Source organism: Panthera pardus, unplaced genomic scaffold, assembly GCF_024362965.1.
Source record: "Panthera pardus isolate Hobbes unplaced genomic scaffold, ASM2436296v1 HiC_scaffold_11, whole genome shotgun sequence".
NCBI classification, from domain to species: domain Eukaryota; kingdom Metazoa; phylum Chordata; class Mammalia; order Carnivora; family Felidae; genus Panthera; species Panthera pardus.
In genome coordinates this window covers 23,320,527-23,332,558 of record NW_026526666.1, presented here as the reverse complement: position 1 = coordinate 23,332,558, position 12,032 = coordinate 23,320,527, and the positions used below count along the sequence as shown (strand labels likewise).

Sequence of the window (12,032 nt, the reverse complement as noted above, 5' to 3'; positions counted from 1 at the left end):
ATTTCCTCCTAGAAATAACAGAGTATGTCCCTTAGGAATAGATTTAAAAGCACATAGGTTTTTCTTTCACGCAGCTGCCAGTCTTTACAAAGAATAAGAGGCATGCCCTTTTCCCCTTACTGTGCAGTTGTTTTCTCACGTATGATGCTCTTTGGTGTTGCTACAGTTTCTACTACAAACTGAATTTTCCCCCTGTTACTGCTGGTTTATATTGTTCTCCCCTGCAGAGTTCCTTACCTGGTTTACTTCCATCAACAGCAGTTTGTGAGTCTCGGATGCTTTGCTGTTTATATTAAACTGAGTTTGTGTCAGAGAAGCTGTGAATTCACTACCAGAAGGCTATGATTCTGTCCTGAAATTGTCGTAGTTACCTGGTTTCTCCTCCATTATTAGTCAGTTACAGTTTGGAATTTTATTATATTAGCTATTTTATTGAGCTGTTTTCCTAAGTGCATTTGGACCAGAATGGAATGTAAATTATTTAACAAAAATACATGTATGAATGTAATTCTTTATCTTTCTATTTCAAAAACTGTCTTTCCAAATGTAGGATACATATTTTCTCCAGATCTTCATTTTAGGTATGCTTGTTTCTGTATTAATGAATTCCCTAGGTTTTAGATAACTAACTATTGGTAATATTTTTACATCTGTTCTCTTTACTCTAACATAACAAATTAATTTTGAATAAATGCCATCTCGTAATATAATGGAAATTGAGATTGCATTTCCTCTCTGGCATTGACTTTTTGTTATATGAGGGGCAATTCTATTAAAGTCACACCATCTTTGTCTTTCTAAGCCTTAGTTTCCCCATGTGCTCAGTGAGAAATAACATAAAAGTCCCCCTTAGTACTGTGTAGACTAATGACAAAAATTATTGGATTAATGTTTGGAAAGTGTTTCAGAATTCTCTCAAGAAAGCTATTATGTAAGTAGCAAGTACTATTATTATTTTGCTATTTCAGCTTCCTTATTTTTCATTTCTCAAAGTCATTTGGGTCATTTACTATGGAATTTTCTGATTCCTTGACAATTTTTAATGGCTCTTTGGAGAGCCTTTTGAGGGCTGTTTAATCCCCTTGTTGATGATCCATCTGCTTGTGGAGTTCATGCTTTTTTCACAACACATTAATATTCAGGATTAAAAAAATAGTTGTAGCTATTTTGTACCTAGATGAAATTGCTTATCTTTTGGAGGAGAAATTTATGATCTTGCTTTTCAAATTGGATTTTTTACTTCTTGTAAGCTTTTTTTTTTTTTTTCATGTGGGGATAGGTAGAAATGGAGTTTGGCAATGCCAATTATTAATGACACCATTTGGAAGAAATATAATTGAGGCAATGGTCCCCATATTATTCTCTGAAACCACTCAAATGCTTTCTTCCTGTAGTATGGCAGTCTTTATGCTTTCTAGATTAGTCACAAATTAACAATGCCAATTCTTTGAGTTTGGAGCACATGCTATGAATTCCTATACATATATTATAAAATTTACATTTTCTCACAATTCCCACAATGGAAGAAAAGAAAAGAACAGCATATTTTCTGGCTTCCATATCCTCTAAACTCCTTTGAACAGGAGGTGGGACCAGGGGCTGATTTCTTCCATGGAATCTTATCATTGTAAAAGTTCTAGAATGGGTGAGAATGCTCAAACTGGTGATTTGGAGTGTACTGCTTAGTGACAAAACTGTGTCTATAAAATGGCTTAAAATTTTATTCAGAGTTTATTTACACATGTAATTCCACTAAGTTTGGTCCCAAGTAAATTTAATAGACCTAAGTTTTACCTTTAGGGGTATTAAATACAGAAAGGGAAAATAGGCAAGCTCAAGTTTCCTTGTTTAGGTAGTATTCTGAAGATAATTTTTTTTTTCTGAATGGACAATGTTAAGTGATTCTCTTTTCAAAAAGTAAATAGTACTAAGTTCTTATTCTGATAATCTGCAGCTGAAAGGAAATAATTAAGCATTACTCTTACTCTACTAAGTACATTTTTGGGTAAGCAGATAGCTCCAGCTGATGTTAATTATTCTTTTTTTTTTTTTTCTCCAGAAGAATGACAGCTAATAAATGTGGAAAGAATTAGAAAATCATAAACGTTCAATCCCCGATGAAATAGTTCTTTGGGACAGTGGTTTCCACTGGAATAGACAATTAGAGGAAAGGTTGTTGGGGAAATTTACAGTGAGAGTTCAGCTGATAACACCTGAACTGCTAATCAGCTATCACTTTTATAGAAGGACCAACCAGTGTGTGTCTCCTGAGGAACACCACCACTGACGGACTGTTTTTACCACAAAATAAGTGGACTCTGCATTTAATCAAACCTCCAGAGCTAACTTCCATTTACTAGAAAAATAGAAAATAAAAATTTAAACACAAATAACATGACAAAAACGCACAGATATATCCAAAATGTGAGCCATTCTACAGGGTAAGTAGCCAAGTTTCTGTAATGAGACAATGATGGGGAAATAGCTACCAGAGACAAGGGACTCCTTTATTTTAAAGCAAAGAAAAGTAATGTGTACATCTTGTATGAACCCTGATTCAGTTAAACTCATAGCTAGGGCATTTTTTAGAGACATTCAGGGAAGATAATTATGGAGTGTACATTGAATGATGGCAGTGAGTTATTATTAATTCTTAGGTGTGATAATGGCATCATAATTGTTAAGGAAATGTCATATTTTTGAAAAGTTATACACTGAAATATATGAGTGAAATGCAAGGAGGTCTAGAATTTAGAATACTTCAGTGAAGATTTTAAAAAAATGGCTACATCAAATGGAGCAAAATTTTGAGGCTTACGTGGAGAAACCATTATACTTTCTTCTTTTGCATATGTTTGAAAAGTTTCAGGATAAACTAATTTCTAAATGAATAAAAAGACATGTGCTTGAGAAAGCACTTTATATTTCCTGTTGTTTCACTGGCATAACAACGTCATTGAATTTTTATGCATTGTCACTGCTAAGCAGTTTCATGAAAAATTGAGGGTTTTGGATATTCTCCCCCCTCCAACCCTTGGTAACATCAGAACCACAGAATAGGGTTTTTTATTATTTATTTTTAAATCTTTTTTATCTTATTTATTTTTAAATTTATTTTTGCCACAAAGTCACATTAAAATTTTTAATAAATATAAGACAGCAAGCAGTTGTTGTAATAAAAACTGATAAACACTCATTTCCTTCACACTGTCAAAGGTTTGGTCTTCTGCCTGTTTTCCCATAGTTCTGATTTCCAGTCTTCCTCATCTGTTCTGGGATGGGCCAGGCAGCCTCATCCTTCTGTACTTTGGTACATGTTAGTACCTTTGACTAAAATGCAGTCTCACTTTTCAACAGCTAAGCACATTTCTGCTAATATTTAAAAGTCTCAGTACAGGTACTCCATCATCTCTGAAAGTCAACTTGACTTCTTCCATCAGTTTCCTCAGTCTTCAGTGCTCCTTAGAACATTGCCCTTTTTAACTTTTTTTGTGTATTAGTTTCTCTGCTGAAGGGTAAGATCCTTGAAGACTGAACAGGTACCTTGTCTTTTAATCTTTGTGTCTGCACCTAGCACAGGGCTTCACCTGTTTTAGAAACTGTAAATGTTTTTTGAATAAATAAGTAAACGGACAGTTTGTTACTGTAAACCAGCTTCAAACGTAGGAAGTCATACCACTGAGATGTCCTTATCCTGAGAAATGTTTTTCAGTTTCTCTCCTTGCAGTCCCCAGGGTTTGCACTTATGACACCCTAGGCAGGAACACCAGAATTTGGCCGGCTCAGGTGTCTGGGGACTGGCTTTGGATGCTTTCAAATTTGTGCCTCTTTTTCTTTTAAAACTCAACAACGTTGACTTAGGAAAGGGGACGTATTTCCATTGTTTCCATTCCATTGCAGCCACCTTCTTTTCCTTCTTCTAGTTTTTACAACCAACCAGAGCATCACTTCCTGACAGCCTTTCTTCCCTGTGGACTTTCCAAAATTCATTTCTGTTTATTGTTTATTGTTGCATTATGTTAGTCTGGAATGGAGGGTGAACTTCATATTATTTCTCTCACCATACCATGTTATGCACATATCAAAGGCAACTTTCCCTGAAGCTGTGTCTGGCATCTGGGGACCATGCTTTGTAGAATCTCTCTTTGCAGAGTCAGAGATCTGAGCCCAATGCCTATTCACAGACTATTTCCATTGCTGCTGAATTCCTATAGGGAAAACAGTAAAGATATTGAAGCCTATTGGCAGTTTTTAAAGCTGTCAGTTTCCCAACCCTCTTGGCTTGTTTCTGTTTCCCCAAAATGTGCTATATATCTTTCTGAAATTCAGGTGGGAGGTTCAGTCTCCCTTTGGGGCAAGAGCATAAACTTTTATGACTTTTTTCTCCCTTTAGATGAACAGATGTCCTCTGTTTACCTGAGAAACTCAATTTAATTCACATGGGTTAACTGAAAACTCATAAAATCCATGAATTTAGAGAAATCTGATAATAGTTCTTTACCTCAACTGATATTCAAGTAATTCTACAACTTTGAGGTGTTCCTTTCCCTTTATAGGTCAGGAAGAGCAGCATAAACTTTACACAAGAGGATTCAGAGCTGAAGGATTTCAGTGAAAAGTCATAGAAATTGTTTAAGGAACCACCAAGAAGTGGTTCATGCCTCATTCTCAAGGTCCTTACAAAACGATTTAGGTTTATATTCAATTAGAAAGTAAGAGAAATGTTTTCAGGATAAGGTAGAAAAACTGAGAAGGTATAATAAATTAAAACAGGCTCTAGACAGCATGAGAAGTAGTAGAGGTTGTGAGATAGGCAAGAGAATTGTGTCCAGTGTCCTCTACAGTATGGAGGCCAACATGGCAGCACCGATTTGTCCCCAGTACAAATAGCCGGAAGTGAGCCCAATAGGTTAATAAGCATTTGTTACTCAGCTTTTGGAATTGTTGCCAACTCCCTTTCAAACTAAAATTTGGATCACTGCAGATGACCATGGAAACACTTAGAAGAACAAATGTTATTTTCTCAAAGCACTTTAGTCTTGTAATTCACAAGAACAAAGAAATAAATAATGTCAGGAACAAAAAGCAACAGTCATGGCATAAAGACAAAGGAAAGAACACGTATCAAGGACACACTCCCAGCACTTTTGTGGTGATTAACAGGGGGTCTTTGTTGCATCATCTAACCATTTTTGGATCTACATTGCCAGATTTCCTAGTAGGAAAGTAGAGTCTAAAAGTAAAATTCTAATTAGTCTGACTTCCCATCATGTGTGAAGTATCAAGTTCTTTGCTGGAGAGAAAGAAGAAATATCTTGAGGAACTCATGTTAAGTTGTCCCAGAGACAGTGTAGTCAGGAACAGTGGAAAGATGTTACACAGAATGTTGCCCACTGGGTTTCTTCTTAATACACATGCTAAGAACAGTCCACCAAGGAATTCCTCCATGCTTATATTTACAGTGATATACTGGAGGGTTTTCTTCCAACTGCTTTTTCCCTGCACTAATCTGACTATTGGAGGTCTTATTAATTGCTTTGTCAATGCTGTGGGAGAGCCTTACTTCTGGTGAGACAAGGAGAATTTAATGCTCTTGTAAGCAATAGTGAGTAGGAGAATATAAAATAAAATATAACCTAAAAAAAGGACATTTAAATTATGGAAAGACAGTTGCCAAAGGCCACAAAGGCACCTGGGAATTTTTGATTGGTTTAACGATGAATGACTTTTGAGATAGATGATTCTTAATAAGAATAGAGTAATAGTTATTATTGTGCCTGGATTAAAATTTTGGCAGTACTACTTCCTAGCTCTATGATGTTGGGCACATTATCTAACCTTCTATGTGTCAATTTCCACATATGTGAAATGGGAATAACAGTACCTGTTTCCCAGGGTAGTTAGAGAATTACATGAGTTAATATTTGAAAAGCATTGGAATGGTGCTCTATGCATAGTATGATACATGGTTTTTGTAATCAAATATTACCTGAAATTAAGTAAAAGTAGTCTCTGATCAAGGATATGTAGAGAAAAATAAACTTTAACTTATATAAAATTTTATTTCACCCTTCAAAACTCCAATTTTGTATTTGTATTAAAATGTGCTTTTTAAGATAACAACTAATCTGTGTATATAATTTATAAATTTTAGGGGGCCTGTGCAACTATTTTTTGTGCTGGATCACAACAATTTGACAACTGGTGTTCCACATTAAGAATCTGTCTGTAGGGGCGCCTGGGTGGCTCAGTTGGTTAAGCGTCCAATTTCGACTCAGGTCATAATTGCGGTTCATGGGTTCGAACCTTGCATCAGGCTCTGTGCTGACAGCTCAGAGCCTGGAGCCTGCTTCAGATTCTGTGTCTTCCTCTCTCTCTGTCCCTCCCCCTCTCATGTTCTATACGTCTGTCTCTCTGTCTCTCAAAAATAAATAAACATTAAAAAATGAAAAAAAAATCTGTAAAATTGAAGCATATTGTATAGGAACACGTTATGTGTAGAGCATCTCTATGTTTTCAACATGATTAGTATTCTGGAAATGTTAATGTGTCTTGTCCATTTTTAAGAGTGTGTTCTAGAAAATCTGAACTTCACAGAACCTCTCTAAGGGGAAACCTGATGTGCCATGTGATCACTTTCAGTTACCTCTCTTGGATAATAAAAGGGTTAACCACTTGACCAGCAACAAATCAGATTCTTCTCTTTCATGAGATGTGGAAAGAAGAGATAGAAGCTTTTGTTAGTCATTGATTAGATCCTCAGCTCAAGGGTAATCGAACATTGGGACCAGTGTCAGAATCACAGGTATACAAAATCATGTGCAAGTTAAAGTTGGAAAGGAACAAATATTAAATATTTGAGATTTTTTCATTATGACAAATCTTTTTACTGATCTTCCCAAGTTAACTTTTATGATCTCTGTTCCTCACAATCTAATGTTTCTAGGTTAGAGTATTGTGGGTTGGATGTTGGAAATTAAAAATATTAATGAAAACAACTAAGACTAGAGATTAATAAAGGAGCAATTATATCATTGAGACAGTGGGAAAACTAGAGGAAACAAATTGTCATGGTTTGTGTTTATATGAATTAGAACTGTACATTGTAGTAACATATTTATATTTACATTATTTACATTACATATTTACATTATTACTTTTTATTGAAATTACATATTTCCAGGTGTTTTCCTCAAAATTAATGACTGGACTATAATCTTTTCAGTTATTTTTAGGTAATATCAGTAGACCCATAAAATTCCATAAACATTTTTTAAGAAGCTATTTTCTACTAAGTGGAATTTTTAAAATTCACATATATTCTACTCAAGCACAAAGAGAGATTTATAGGGCTTCAGAAATATTTCCACAAAATTAGGCAGATGCTCACATATATTTGTGTGCATTTTTAAATGAATGCACCTTGTTGTACTCCATCTGTTTAGTACTTTAAACTCTTTCTAGAAATGACATCTCATGGACTCAAGGAGCCTCACATGCACATATACACAGTAATACTTCAGACTTGTTTCACAGTGAAATAAAAGCAAAGTTACCCAGGCAGTCCAGCTTAAATGTTTCTTTTATTAAGATTAAAAAATTTTATAGAATAACACTATAATGTATTTAGGATCATTTTTCTTATTTACATGTGTTGTTCTGTCTTTCTCAATGTCTTTGGTTATAAAAATGTCCTATTATGTTTTAAATATTGCAGACCATCAGAGGGGGAAATGGCAATGATTTGTGCTTATTACTGCACAAAGTCCAGTAAAGGTTAATGAACTTCTACTACTAAAGGAATTAAATATTCAATTTAAACACAGGCCAGGTGAAGAATATAGTGATTCTTTTAAAATCTGCTATAATTATGTCTAGGCATTTCAACCTCGGTTTCTTACTTTCTTTCTTTCTTTCTTTCTTTCTTTCTTTCTTTCTTTCTTTTTAACTGAAAAAATAGTTAAATAGAAAATCCCAGATAAACAAGATGGTCTTGTTTGAACTATAGTCATTTGGTATCCATCTAGTAAATTTCATTCATCATCACTTTCAGAGAGTGAACAGGTTAGGATTTTGTGCACCATAAAGAAGAGCAAATAGCTTTGTGCAGCTGTTTGATGGAGACTATAGGATCACTAAAAATAAAATGATTTTCAGTTATGAAACTGAGATGTGGAGTAAAGGGTTTGACTTCTGTAGTATATAATATACTAGAGCTTAGGCCACAGGGCTAAGAGTTTCAAAAATAACACTGTCTCATGAAAATCACAATTTCCTTTAGTGTAAATCATGCAACACAAAACTCAATTTGTAAGAAATTCTTTATATAAAACCATAACAATTTACCTACTTAAAAGATGGGCATATATTGGGTTAGCATTTTAAATGGGATTCTAAATTAAGATGTCTCAGTTAAATTCCTCTAGATTAGAATAAGATTGACAGCCTTATTTTGTGTAAAAACTGCCAGTTTTGTGTTTCCTAGGAAAAATCTCCCATATTGAATTTTCTCCATAGAAAGCATGGACATCTGGAGAGGAAAGGATGCTCCCTGGGGAAAAAAAAATTCACAGATCATTCTTTATGATTCTGTTTTAAATAGAATAGACATCAAACCAGTACATGTATTCATTGATTTATTCACTTAATAAATATTTATTGGCTAAACATCTCTTATGTGTCAGACACTTCAAGAATCTTGTCATACAGTTTTGAGTAAAATAGATCAAGTGTTTGCCCTCCTGGAGCTTATATTCTCAGAGAAATAAGTAGAGAATGAATTTGTAATCTCAGCATAGTTATGAATAGAACCCTTTCAGTCTCAGTGTCCCAGTGCAGTTTATAAACATCAGGTTTTTAATGTTTAGGTTTAGGTTTATGTTTAGGTTTTAATGTTCAATGTTTATAAACATCAGGTGATGATAAGTACTGTTGAAAATAATAAGGAAAAGAAAAAGAGAGTGTGGTAGAAGGAAGGCTGTTATTGTTAATACAGAATGCCAGGGAAAGCCTTTTAATGAGAAATGAGGGAGCAAGGCCTGTAGGTAGTCCAGGGAACAGTGATTCAGGTAAATGCAATAGCAAGTGCAAAGGCTTTCAGGCCAAAGTGCATTTGGACCATTCAAAGAGTAGCCAAGAGGCCATTGTGGGTTGAGTATTGTGGTAAGGGGTAGAGGGGTAGGAGAGAAGTCAGTGCAACTTTTAAAGACTTGGGCTATTACTCTGAGTAAATAGAATTCACTATAGAAATTTGAAATGAGAATTAATACGATTTGACTTCTGTTGTAACAAGTAATGCTTGTTATAAGCTGAAGGAGGACGGGGGTATAAGTAAGAAGAGCAGCTAGAGGGCTACTTGGGCAGTCTAAGCAGAGAGGAAGAGTAAATAAAAGAGGTTGATAGTGGTGTTATGTGGAAAGAAGTGGTTCAATTTTGAATATGCAGGCACTTCCTATACAAAATCTCCATAATAAATATTTTCCCACTAGAATACCTCTTAATTTTTTAATACCCACATTCCATACTATACACATGAAATATATCCCAATACATTTTTAAGACTATGTTAACGTACAAAAGATTAATATTTATGTCCCCAAAACTCAATAAAACATTTTTAGAAATATAATATGCATGAGAAATCTCAACTTGAAACTCAAAAACAGTTGCTAGAGTGTTGGAATCATGTGTAGGTATTAGAATGACAACCAAATATGAAACAGAGGATGTTCATCTCAGTTGTTGCTGATGCTGAGAGGCATTGTAGAACCATATTTAGAAGGAATGATAAACGTTGTCCTTAAGCATGACGATGATAGGATGAGAAGCTTTACTTTTTTTTAAGGGGTCCACCCTTTTTACTTATAGATAGAAAACATTAGAAATGTAAGTAATACTCCATTTTGAATTTTTTATCCAAGCATGTCAATTTTTTGTAAGTCTTCACTCTTCAAAGGTCTCTGCAAATACCCTAATGACAGGGAATCTATCAGTTACTCTGAGTCTCTTAACTTGTCAGGAATTGCACCAAAAGTGTCAGCACTATACCTTCCACAGCAAGTGACAAAGATAGCTTTAACCTTTTTCCCTTCTTCCTTCTCAACTTTTGTCAAGCTTTAAGTGTGTACTTTACTTGGTAAGTAAAGGTACTATAGGGAATTCTTGGATTTTTATCATAAAATTTTGTCTGTATTTTTTTCCTGACCAATATTGTTTACTGTTAACTATTTAAAGCATTTTACAATCTAATTAAACTTTTGCTGTGTTATAGGTACATTCTAGAAATTTAGTGGGGGGGCTTTTGGTTTGACATAATTTATTATAGTTTTTTTTTTTTACAACAAAATAATATGAAATAGACTCCTGGTTAGCTTTTTTTGTGTGTGTTCAGAGCATCTAATGCTCAGAAACACTAATGTTAAGTGGAAAATGCCTGTCTTTCGAAAGTAGGGTCTGTAGGAAAGGATGGGTCAAGGGTGATTCCAAGGTTTTTAGCCTGGGCTAACTGAAGCAAAATTACAATTATTACATTGTATAGATTGCAGTTGGAGTAGGTTTTGGAGGAAAATCAAGATACTCTTTTAGACATTTTCAGTTTGAGATGCCTCTCAGATATCTTAGTTGAGATGTGAAGTAGGTAGTTGAATAAATGAATCTGTTGTTCAGGAGAGAGAGCCAGGCTAGAGATATTACTTTGAGAATTACCAGTATGAAGGTTTCCAGTACTGAGACTGGGGATCATAATTTAAAAAATGAGTGTGAATAGAAAATAGGTTTAAAAAGAAAAGAGCCCTGGGAACGTTCATCATTTAAGACCAGAAAGATTAAAAAAAAAAAAACAAGCCAGAGAAGGAGGTGAATATGAGTGGCTAGTGAGAAACACGAGATCCAAGGTAAAGGGGTCTGAGAAGCTGTGGGTACAAAGTTTCCTTCCTTTTCTTCCCTTCTATAGAAAGAGAAAGTAGTTTGTCAAATGCTGCCAGTTGATAAAGGCTGAGAATTGACCATTGATCAAACTTAGCAACTTGGAGGACATGATTTAGTAAAGGCTAATTCAGTGGAGTGGAGGGGACCTGAACCCAGGAAGAATGGAAGGGGAAGAATTGGCAACCATGAGTACAGAGAACTCTTGAGCCATGTCATGAAATCATGAGTTTCATTACAGAGAGGGACAAAGAAATGCAATTGTAGCTAAAAGGGCATAATGGGTCAGAAGTGGTTTTTATTTTTTAAGATAATAGATTCAATAACATACCTGTAATGCTAGAAGAAATAGAAAAATGGTTGGTATGAGAAAATATTGGTTATATCCTTGAGTGGGTTAGGATTTAAATTGTGTGTGTGGTGTGTGTGTGTGTGTGTGTGTGTGTGTGTGTGTGTGTGTGTTGGGGAGGTAAGAATTTGCCTTGATAGGAACATTAATAATTCATCTGTAGTAACAGAAAGAAAGGCAGAACATCTGGGTACAGATGTAGGTAAATAGATAGATGTAGTGGTGGGAGTTCATGGAAAGTCTTTTCCAATTGCTTTAATTTTTCTCAGTGCACAAAGGAAGTAGGTTCCTTGATTGAGTGCTGAGATAGTGCAATGGGTTTGAGGTTATAAAGAAAATGTGTTATCTGTAGGTTGGGAACTATTGGTGATGCCAAGGAAGATGGAGTTAACATGAAAACAGAAGTCATTGAGAACAAGGAGGCAAAATAAGTATGAGGCAAAGGTGTTGCAAAAGACATAAAAATAGAAATGGATGTTTTTACAGAGACTTGCCATAGCAAGCAGAAGAGTACTTTTTTAAACCAAGATGCCACAAGCCTTCCAAAGTGTGCTACCAAATGATTATCAATGTTTACAATGCCTTTACAGCAGACAAGATGGTAAAATGGGACTCTTTATGTTTTTATTTTAACTCAAATCCTAAAGGCGGAGAACAATACCAAAGGTACGTAGTTACCCTGTGTCCTAAATTAAAGAGCTAGTTCACCAAATCAGGACATGCTAAAAGGTGGTGAGGCTAGTTTCATCTCCCACCTCTA

At 35.0% G+C, this 12,032-nt stretch overlaps 1 protein-coding gene across 1 annotated transcript in view; it reads left to right on the top strand.

Moving 5' to 3' along the window:
* The window catches only part of LOC128775927 (translation initiation factor IF-2-like), a 497,738-nt gene that overhangs the window by 135,501 nt on the left and 350,205 nt on the right, over positions 1-12,032 (top strand). The gene's annotated exons all lie outside the window — the stretch shown is intronic.